Below are 12,013 nucleotides of genomic sequence, written 5' to 3' on the forward strand. Positions count from 1 at the left end.
CATGTTGGCTGGCTGGGTGGGCAGCACGCGCCACGGGCGGACAGAGCCCTGATTGGCTGAGAGCCGCGCGTGCGTCACGCCTCCCTCCCATTGGCTGCTGCTGCTGCTGCCGGTCAACTCACCCGCCCACGTGGTCAGAACGTGACCTCAGAAACAGCTGCGACGTTCGTTTCAACGCCCCAGGCCTCTCTCTCTCACCTCTCTCTCGTTTGCCTTCCCTTACGACGCTTTGCTCGACATTGTTTGTGTTGCTCTACACCAACTGCTGCTGCTGCAGGTTCGACGGCGGCTGGTGAATCCCGTAGCGGGTACGTGGCCAAACACGAATCTCCCTCCTCCCTGTGCTACTCAGCGCTCACGCTCTTGACAGACAACTTGATCTCGTCCACATGTCTTAGCCACTCGGCGTTGTTGGATATGGACATGATGAGTGATATTACTAACTTTTTTAAAACACACGCTTTAATGAAATGTACCCTGCTGTTTGTAGATTTGAAGCTTTCGTGACTGCAATGATTCATATTCTTAGGTTTTTTCGGTAAAGTCACGTAGAAGGGAAATAATTAAATAAAGTAAACATAATAAAATAATATAATATCTTTTAATGTTTCATTTTTATTATTTTATTATTTTTATTAATAATATAAAAATATTTTTTTTCATGTTTTACTTTTATTCTTTTATTATTTTCATTAATAATATAATAGAATATATTTTTAATGTTTTATTTTTATTAGTTTATTAATTTTCTTCTACTACGTCACTTTACCCAAAGAACCAAGAAGATGAACCCTACTATTTCTAGATTTGAAGCTTTCTTGACTGCAAGGATTCATATTCTTAGGTTTTTTTGCTAAAGTCACGTAGGTAAAAAAAATGTAATTAATAAAAGTAAAATAAAAATAAAATAAAAATCACGACGTTTCGGAGGCAACACAAGCTTCCGTCTTCAGGTGGAACCGTCACAGCCCGCTTACTGTATCAAGTAACTTATTTTTTTAAAAATAAATTTTAATGTTTTACCTACGTGACTTTACTGAAAAAACCTATGTACCGTACGAGTAATGGAAGAACTCCAGCAAGTGACCCCGAGGCTTGCCGTGACACTATACACTACTACACGATACACTACACTATACACTACTATACACCACACTGTTCACTACTATGCACTTACACTATACACTACTATACACTACATTATACACTACACTATACACTACACTATACACTACACACTACACGATACACTACACTATACACTACTATACACTACACTGTTCACTACTATACACTTACACTATACACTGCTACACGATACACTACACTATACACTACTATACACTACTATACACTATACACTACACTATACACTACTATACACTACACTATACACTACTATACACTTACACTATACACTACTGCACGATACACTTACACTATACATGCTACACGATACACTACACTATACACTACTATACACTATACACTACACTATACACTACTATGCACTACACTATACACTACTATACATTACACGAAACACTACTATACACTACACTATACACTACTATACACTACACATTATACACTTACACTATACACTACTACACGATACACTACACTATACACTACTATACACTACACTATACACTACTACACACTACACTATACACTACTATACACTACACTATTCACTACTATACACTTACACTATACACTGCTGCAAAAGTCCAGGCCAGAAAAAAACATGTTGTAGTTGTTGTTGACCAGTGTTATAAACACTTGATGTTTGTGTCCAGCAACGAGACGGCTTGCACTAAAGTATGTCAAACACTTCGCCGCATTTCACCGTGGCACTCTATTCACTGATGGCCGTCGAGCGCGTCACCTCAAGCAACTCGACAAGGCCAAGATTACATCTGCATTCATATAAAGGGCAAACTTGTGATTGTGTGTGTTCAACATGTTTAGCGTACTTCCCGACATGCAACAAACTGGAAATTTGCCATGTGGGTACGTTCCAAACTGGACACCATGCACAAATTATAACAAGTATAACCCGTAAAAACAAAGTTTTTCACTCTAAATCCTTTATATGCGTGGCGGCTAGAGTCCTCTCGTCCTCTGGCTTGAGATGGCTGCCACCTATGGGTCAGATGATTGTGTGCCAGTATTAAGCAATTGGTAATTAAATATTTAATTTGTTTTCCCTAAACAGTGTAAAATTTTGGAAAAAAATTTTCACGAACATTAATTGTCTCGCACAACGAGTCTGTGTGCAAAATGTCAGCTCGATTGGATCACGGGAAGTGGGTTTAAAAACGACCGAAAGATTTGCACGGTCGTAAGCAAGCACGCAAGCAAGCGAACTTAATATAAAGGATTTAAAAATACACTTTTTGGGGGGGGGGGGGGGGGGGGGGAGCTCAATAATGCAGTTATTATTTGCACGGCAAGTGAGTTGTGATGTCAAATCCGCGCACGTGGAAGCGTAACGCAATGTAGTGTAGCGGGTAGCGCTACGCCGCGCTACGAAACCGGCGACCCGAGTTCGATTCCCGCTCACGGCCACCGCCGGTGACGATTATTTTAACCGCTCCTGGGCCTCCCCTAGGTCGACTCAGCCTCAAACGAGTAACTGGCGTGGTGTGTGAACATCGCCAGTGGGGGGACAAAGGCGGCCGGGCGTGGTTCATCCAAGCCCCCAGGCGAAACCGGGTAGTGAAGCTAGTCTCGCTATTGATTATGCATCGTCAATTTTTCCATTTTCCGGTCACAATTTCATTTACACAACTGAAAATATCCGAATAAAAAAATCACAACGAACAGTTCTTCCCCCCCATCACCTGCTTCCCCACGTCGTCGTTTTCAAATCCTTGATATTAAGTTCACTTGCTTGCTTAGGACCGTGCAAATCTTTCGGTCGTTTTTTAACCCACTTCCCGTGATCCAATCGAGATGACATTTTGCACACAGACTCGTTGTGCGTGACAATTAATGTTCGTGAAATTTTTTTCCAAAATTTTGTTTTTACGGGTTATACTTGTTATCAAGCGTTGCCTTATTCCTGCTCGACCCTCTCCCCCCTTCGTCTCCCCGCAATTCCGACTCCTCGGCCGGCGCCGTCCACGCACGCAGCTCGTGCCCCGGCTCGCCCCGACCCGGACAAATGGATCCTCTCGGCGCCGCCCTCGTCTGCCTGTGCTGCGCCGTCACCGCCGCCGCCTCCGCCCGCCGCTCGCCGCCGGCGCCCCCGCGCTACTCGGTCCGCGAAGAGGAGCCGCCGGGGACGCTGGTGGGAACCTGGCCCGCGACCTGGGCCTCACCGCCGAGCAATTCCGCGCTCGCCGATTCCAAGCGCTGCGGGGCACCAACGGCTCCGACTACCTCGCCGTGAGCGCCGACGTCGGCGATGTGCGGGGTGAGCCGGCGGCTCGACCGCGAGGCCGCGTGCCGCCGGGCGAGCGCCGCCGGCTCGGGCTGCTCCCTGCTGCTCGGCGCCGTCCTGGAGCGGCCCGCCGAGTTGGTGCGCGTCGTCGTCGACGTGCTGAACGTCAACGATCACGCGCCGCGCTTCCCGGCCGAGAGCGCCCTCCTCGAGGTCGCCGAGAGCGCCGCGGTCGGCACGCGCTTCGCGCTGGACGGCGCCCGCGACCCCGACGCCGGCGCCAACGCGCTGCGGGGCTACGCGATGGAGCCCGACGACGGCGCCTTCGCCCTGGAGACGCGCGACGGCGGCGGCGCTTTGTTGCCCGTGCTGGTGGTGCGCCGCGCCCTGGACCGCGAGCGCCGGGCCGCGCACGAGTACGTGCTCACCGCGCTGGACGGGGGCCCGCCCGCCGCTCAGCGGCACGGTCCTGCTCACCGTGCGCCTCCTCGACGCCAACGACAACGCGCCCGCCTTCGAGCGGCCCGTGTACCGGGCGCTGGTGCCCGAGGACGCGCCGGCGGGCACGCTGGTCGCGCGGCTCCACGCGTGGGACCCGGACGATGGCGCCAACGGGGAGGTGGAGTACGCGGCGATGCTGGGGGCGCGCGAGACGGCGCGCGACCTCTTCGCGGTGGACTCGCGCTCGGGCCTAGTCACCCTCGTGGGGGCCCTGGACCACGAGGAGGCCGACTCCCACGAGATGCACGTGCGGGCGCGCGACCGGGGACCCGACTCCGTCCCCGCTTACGCCACGGTGCTGGTGCGCGTCCTGGACGTGAACGACAACGCGCCCGTCGTGCGGCTGCTCGGCCCGACCGGCGACTCCGCGGCCGCCGTCGTCGGCGTGTCCCGGGGGGCGTCGCCCGGCCACGTCGTGGCCTTCGTCCGCATCCGGGACCGAGACTCGGGCGCCAACGGGCGCGTGACCTGCACGCTCGAGGGGCGCGTCGGCCGCGGGGCCCGGCGCGGCGCCGCCGTTCGCGCTCCGCGCCTGGGACGGGGGCGAGGTGTACGCGCTGGCAACGGCGACGCGGCTGGACCGCGGGGCGACCGCCGCCGCCGAGTACAACCTGACGGTGGTGGCGCGGGACGACGGAGCGCCGCCGCTCGTGTCGGTCAAGACGTTCACGGTGCGCGTCACGGACACGCGCCCCGAGGGCCGGCTCCCGGATGACGACGGCGGGGACGACGACGGGGACGGGGACGATGCCTTCGCGACGCCGTTCGTCATGGACGCGCGCCCCGAGGGCCGGCTCCCGGACGACAGCGACGGGGACGACGGCGACGACGGCGACGACGGCGACGGCGCCTTCGCGACGCCGTTCGTCGCGGTCGTGGCGCTGGCCGCGGCGTCGTGCGTCCTGAACGTGGCCGCGGTGGCGGTGGTGCTGCGCTGCAAGCGGGAGAACAAGGAGCTACGCACCTACCACTGCGGCGCGGCCGCCCGGGCCAGGACGCCGGCGCGTGACGAGCCGGGGGCGGCTGCCCGCTCCGGCGGCGAGGCAGCATCCGCCACCGCGCCCAACGTCTACGAGGACAAGTCCTTCCTGCCCTCGGAGGCGGCGGGCGCGGCAACGCCGGCGCTTGGCAAGCCCCCGCGTCGCCACCCTCTGCGCCGTGTGCCTGGCCGGCACGACCTCACACAGGTAGGTGACGCGCCGACGCGAGACGGCCCCCTTTTGAAAATGACCGCACGGGCCCGGGGAGGCCCGCCAAGCACTCCCCGCTGAACTTTCACTGCCGCGGCAATAACTTAAGAAATCTTGAGAATCAATCATCCGTCACGAATCGTCATCCGCCCCCCTACGCACAATGCAGCGTGCGCGGGGGGGAGGGGGGAATGACGTGTTTTTTTCCACGCATATCTCCGTAGACTGTCCGCGAAATTAAATTGCAATCAAGTATAAAATATAGGCGCATTGTGTACGGTCGATTGAGTTTGCCGAAATTTCATCTGCATGCATTTTACTCCGGTTATCAATTATAATGTAAAGCAACTGATTTAAAGCTTTCGTGACTGCAGGGATTCATCTTCTTGGTTCTTTCGCTAAAGTCACGTAGAAGGGAAATAATAAAATAATATTATGTTTTTATTTTTATTATTTTATTACTTCCCTTCTACGTGACTTTACCGAAAGAACCAAGAAGATAAAGCAACTGAATCGGAGAGGTTCATGGTTCGACCTCTACGCAAACCAACGTCCCTCAATCAGCAACACGAAGGGGGGGTGGGTGGGTTCCCACGCGTACCTGCGATCTGCTGGTGGCAGATGCTTAAGAGACTCAGAGAAGCGGATATAATGAGGAGGCACATTCGAAGGTACGAATCGTGGTGCCACGCGTATTAAACGCTCGCTGAGATCCGAGCACTCCTTTTGGCGAGCTTAATATACGTGTAATAATGGTCATTGAGGCGACTCCTGGAATCTGGTCTTTATTTCACTTTCATAAACAGCTTTCCTTCACGCTGTTGACAGGCAGCGTGAGAGGGACAGAGAGAGAGAGACGCGTAGCCACGTGGCAACCCGGAGCCCCGCTCCCGCGTGGCCCCCTTCCTCCGTTCGTTCCCGTTCTGACCACGTGTCGCTCGTCTCCACCCCTATTTAATACCCGGGTCACGTGGTATGTTTCCACCAAACCTGGTTAGCCTCCATGGAATCTTCCAGACTCCATCGTAGGCTCCCGGGACCACGCCCCTGACTCGTCTCCCCATTGGCTGTGGCTAAAGCCAGCAGAACCAATCATCTACAAACAGCTGTCACCTTGCCATGACGTCAGGGCCACGCCCCTAGGGTTCCCCCCATTGGCTATGGACCAGGACCGGCAGAGCCAATCATCGTGACGAGTTGTGATACGTCAGTGAGCCGGATACATCCTCACGTTACACACGTTTAAAGAACACGAAACCCGTGGTACCAGCGAGGACCCTTCTTCAAACGTGCGAGCGTGCGTGCGTGCGTGCGAGCGTGTGTGCGCTCTCTGCACAAGGGGTCTGCGTGCCCATTCGTGGACAGACGTCGGCACAATGACCCTGCTGCGTACGGATTGCTCCTGTTACTAAACAAAACGGTGAATGTTGCAATCTTCCGTGGTGAGAATGGAAGTGAAGAAAATGTCACGCGCTGGCGATATACAAAACTAACAGATTGAACGTGCACATACGCGGCGCTTGCCCGCACGCGATCGTGAGTTCGAAGTGAGTGAATGACGACGGGCGTGCCCCCATTGATCTTTTGCAGGGCAACGACAATTTCAATCGACAGCAGCAGCAGCAGTCGTCTAGAAGGTGATCGTTTATCACGTCACACACACGAACCCTTCATTTGTTCAGCATCCGGCCTTGAAATCAAACTCTTAGGTTTTTTTTTTTTTCCCGGTAAAGTCACGTGGGTAAAAAATTTAAAAAAGTTAATAAAAGTAATAATGGAAATAAAATAAAATAATAAATCACGACGTTTCGGAGGCAACACAAGTCTCCGTCATCAGGTGGGACCGTCACAGCTAAAATGACTGCATCAAAATCAAGTTCCGTTTTGCGCCGGTAATTTGCAGGCTGAGCGGATGTCGTGACTTTGCGGTGCATTTAGACAACAACAACAACAACATCTAGACAACAACATTTAGACAACAACATTTAGACAACAACAACAACATCTAGACAACAACAACAACATTTAGACAACAACAACAACAACACCCCATGGGAGAGGAGCAGTGGGAAGGCGGTATTGTGCGTTGGCAGAATCCCGTGCTCTGAGGCAGAGGTCACAACCGGGTACCCGATACCCGTACCCTACCCGATACCTGGCTACCCGTGACCGGCCGGGTACGGGTAGACCGTGAGTCACTGGTGAGTAACCGTTTGTCACTCATTTCCCAACGTCTTGTCTCTTCTCACAATTCAAGTTCCTAGAATCAACCCACCCGCGCCTGCAACATGGCTTCATCCCAGAGGTCGCAATCGGGTACCCGATACCCGTACCCTACCCGATACCCTACCTGATACCCGGCCGGGTACGGGTAGACCGTGAGTCACTGGTGAGTAACCGTTTGTCACTCATTTCCCAACGTCTTGTCTCTTCTCACAATTCAAGTTCCTAGAATCAACCCACCCGCGCCTGCAACATGGCTTCATCCCAGAGGTCGCAATCAGGTACCCGATACCCGTACCCGGCCAGGTACGGGTAGGGTACAGGTACGGCCGGGTACGGGTACCCGTTTGCGACCCTGGTGCGGCCGGGTACGGGTAAGGAATCAAAACCCGTTTGCGACCTCTGCTCTGAGGTGGCCATATTTCCTGGCAAATGCTAAAACAGTTGGGATGCAGCGAGTGTTCAATTAAATGCCGGTTGTGGGAAATCCAAAATGTAAAAAAGAATTCCAATGCCTACCGATCTGTATAATTAACGCTCGGTGACTATCGCCTTCAGTGAGAAACTTTGAAAGCTCAGCATGTCGGCCTTGGCTAAATGTCATCCGGAGCCATGTTGGCACAATGTGTGTGTCTATTCACATCAGAAGAATGTACGGCGTTTATTTTTCAGAAAATAAAATAAAACTCGGCAGGCACACGCACAGCCCGTAGCGTCTGAAAATATCCTTTAGCTGATAAACAACTCGCTCCTAATACGGCACGCGACGGCGTTTTGAAAGGATTTGGGGGAGTCTCGCTCCAGAAATCTCTGCACGCGCTTGGGCACTCAAGCTCTTTGTAAGCTTGCAGCGGCACCCGTCAGAGCCAGTCCACAATCCCCCTTGTGCAGAGAGCTGGCGCTCTTTCACACTCTTTGGTTACGTAGTTAAAAAATTAAATAAAAATTCCGCCCCGCCGTTTTAACTCACTGGCCATCTTCTGCATCATAAGAAATGATGTTACCAGCTTGTCCCCCCCCCACCCACCCTGGCTCCTCCCCCCCACCAGCTTGTCCCCCCCCCCACCCACGACCCACCCTGGCCCCTCCCCCCCACCAGCTTGTCCCCCCCACCCACGGCCCCCCCTGGCCCCCCTCAGGCTGTATATAATCTCGTGTCTCTTAGAGTTGTCTTCACTTGATGTAGTAATTCTGCTGTGACAGTTCCACCTGAAGACGGAAGCTCGTGTTGCCTCCGAAACGATTCAATTTAGTTGTTTTTAAATCCTTTATATTAAGTTGACTTGCTTGCTTGCTTGCGCGCTTACGACCGTGCAAATCTTTCGGTCGTTTTTTAACCCACTTCCCGTGATCCAATCGAGCTGACATTTTGCACACAGACTCGTTGTGCGTGACGCTTGATTTTCGTGAAAAAATTTTTTCCAAAATTTTATACTTTTAGGAAAAAAAAATTCATATTTAATTTAAAATAGCAATGTGATAAAAATGAAACTCTTACTCAAGAAAAACAGAAATGAATAATAAAATATAACCGATGCCACGCATATAAAGGATTTATAGTGAAAAACTTTGTTTTTACGGGTACATTTTTTTTCCCATTTATTTTATTCTTTAACTACGTGACTTTACCGAAAAAACCAAAGTGTATGATTAACTAACACATTTAACGGGCACTTACGCAGCGCCTTGCCCGTCCGCACGCGATCGTGAATGCGCAGTGCGTGAATGGCGGTGGCGTGCCCCCGTTGATCTTTTGCAGAGGCCTTGCTGTTTCTTGGAGCCCAACAATCGACTGCAGCAGCAGTCCAGAAGGTGAGCAGCGTTTAGCGCGCCGCACACACGAACCCTTCACTTCTTCAGCGTCCGGCCTCGAAATCAAGTTCCGTTTTGCGCCGGTAATTTGCGGACGGACAATAACAACACCATGGGAGAGGAGCGGTGGGAAGGCGCTATTGTGAGTTGGCAGAATCCCGTGCTACGAGGTGGCAACATTTCCTGGCAAATGTGTTCAATTAAATGCCGGTTGTGAGAAATCCAACATGAAAAAAAAATCGAATTCATATTCTTAGGTTTTTTCGATAAAGTCACGTAGGTAAAAAAAATTAAAATTAATAAAAGCAAAATAAAATTAAAATCACGACGTTTTGGAGGCAACACAAGCTTCCGTCTTCAGGTGGAACCGTCACAGCCACGACAGCTGTATCAATTTTATTTTTACCTACGTGACTTTACCGAAAAAACCTAAGAATATGAATCCTTGCAGTCACGAAAGCTTCAAATCTAAAAATTCCAAAGCCTACCAATCTGATAAATGAACGCTCGTTGACCATCGCCTTCAGTGAGAACGTTTAAAAGCTCACCATTTGGGCCTTGCCTCATTGTTATCCGGAGCCACGTTACGTGCCGCGCTATTTATTTCCGAGTGGCTTTTTCACGTGTACGTGTGTATGTTATCTAATCTGGATTATCCGGCTGAAAATGGATGTAGAATTGAGCCAAGCAAGCGAAAAACAAGAGAGAAAACAACAACAAAAAATTAACCCGTAAAAAAAAGTTTTTCACTATAAATCCTTTATATGCGTGGCATCGGTTTTATTTTATTATTCATTTCTGTTTTTCGTGAGTAAGAGTTTCATTTTCATCACATTGGTATTTTAAATTAAATATAAGGGAAGTCGTATATAAGGATTATAAGGTTTTCAGTTTTTGTATGATTGTTTATATTGTACATTTTTGTTGTTTTCTTGAATCATTTTCTGTGTTTAGGAAAAATATACGATTGTGTTAGTGAAACATTTTTTTTTCCTACAAAGTGGAAAATTTTGGAAAGAAATTTTCACGAAAATAAATCGTCACGCAACAACGAGTCTGTGTGCACAATGTCAGCTCGATTGGATCACGGGAAGTGGGTTAAAAAACGACCAAAAGATTTGCACGGTCGTAAGCGCGCAAGCAAGCAAGCAAGTGAACTTAATATAAAGGATTTAAAAATGACACGTTAAATAGACCAAAATCACAGGACCTGTGTCATGGGTGCTGTGTATTTCAGTTGCACGTGTAGTGGGTTCAAATGGGACGCGCACGTAATCGGAGGCACGCTTATTGATTCAACTTTGTCAGTCACAGGCCGCGTATGTAACACTTGAAGGGCCAACGGCCCCTTCACCCGGACTTGTCAGGGATATCCCCCCCAGCGCTATCATCCACAACTCATCTGGCCCCAGTTCCTCCACTAGGGTGCTAGGGGAGGCTCTCTGATCCGGCCCTGGTTCAGCACGGATCACGGCACTCGACCATCGGATTGGCCACGGCTCACGGCGATGACGACGGGATAGCGCCGCGGCGGTGAAGACGTCGCCATCTCTTGCAGGTGACGGTGACGGCCGGTCCGAGGCTCTGGACCGCTCGAGCCCGTGCCGGACGCCCAACTTGGACGGAGTCGAGGGTAGGCCCGGCGGCGACGGCGGCGGCGCTTGCCGCGAGGGGGTCGACGTGGCCGTGGCGACGGGCGACGGACAACGCCCCCGCGGGCGGCCCCCGCCGCGCCCCCCCACGCTCTCCACGATCGGCGAGGAAGACTCGGAGCACGGGGCGCCCACCCCGAGCGCCGGCCGGCGCCACCAGCCAGTAAATATCAACGGAGTGTCCGTGTCACATGGGCCTGGGGCAGCTAACGGTGCCGAAGGAAGCCGCTTCCTCGTTCTGTTTTGATGGCGTTCCATTTCATGCCGCATCCACACGCACACACACACACGCACACACACACACGCACACACACACACACGCACACACACACGCACACACACGCGCACACACACGCACACACACACACGCACACACGCGCACACACACACACACACGCACACACACACGCACACACACACGCACACACACACACGCACACACACACACGCACACACACACACACGCACACACACACACGCACACACACACACACACACGCACACACACACACGCACACACACACACGCACACACACACACGCACACACACACGCACACACACACGCACACACACACGCACACACACACACGCACACACACACACGCACACACACACACACGCACACACACGCACACACACACACACGCACACACACACACGCACACACACACACACACACGCACACACACACGCACACACGCACACGCACACGCACACACACACACGCACACACACATACGCACGCACAAACACACACACGCACACACACACGCACACACACACGCACACACACGCACGCACACACACGCACACGCACACACACACGCACACACACGCACACACACACGCACACACACACGCACACACACACGCACACACACACGCACACACACGCACACACACACGCACACACGCACACACGCACACACGCACACACACGCACAGACACACGCACACACACGCACACACGCACACACGCACACACACACACACACGCACACACACGCACACACACACACACGCACACACACACACGCACGCACACACACGCACACACGCACACGCACACACACAGACACACACACACGCACACACACGCACACACACACACACGCACACACACGCACACACACGCACACACACAGACACACGCACACACACACACACACAGACACACGCACACACACACACGCACACACACAGACACACGCACAGACACACGCACACACACGCACACACACAC

General features: G+C 52.3%; 1 pseudogene; it reads left to right on the forward strand.

Annotated features, from left to right (window-relative positions):
* Positions 1 to 3,172: 3,172 nt before the first annotated feature.
* Positions 3,173 to 5,163, forward strand: LOC133362593 (protocadherin-10-like; annotated as a pseudogene).
* Positions 5,164 to 12,013: the final 6,850 nt, after the last annotated feature.

Source organism: Lethenteron reissneri, unplaced genomic scaffold, assembly GCF_015708825.2.
Source record: "Lethenteron reissneri isolate LAM-NWPU_2019-01 unplaced genomic scaffold, ASM1570882v1 scaffold_1538, whole genome shotgun sequence".
NCBI classification, from domain to species: Eukaryota; Metazoa; Chordata; class Hyperoartia; order Petromyzontiformes; family Petromyzontidae; genus Lethenteron; species Lethenteron reissneri.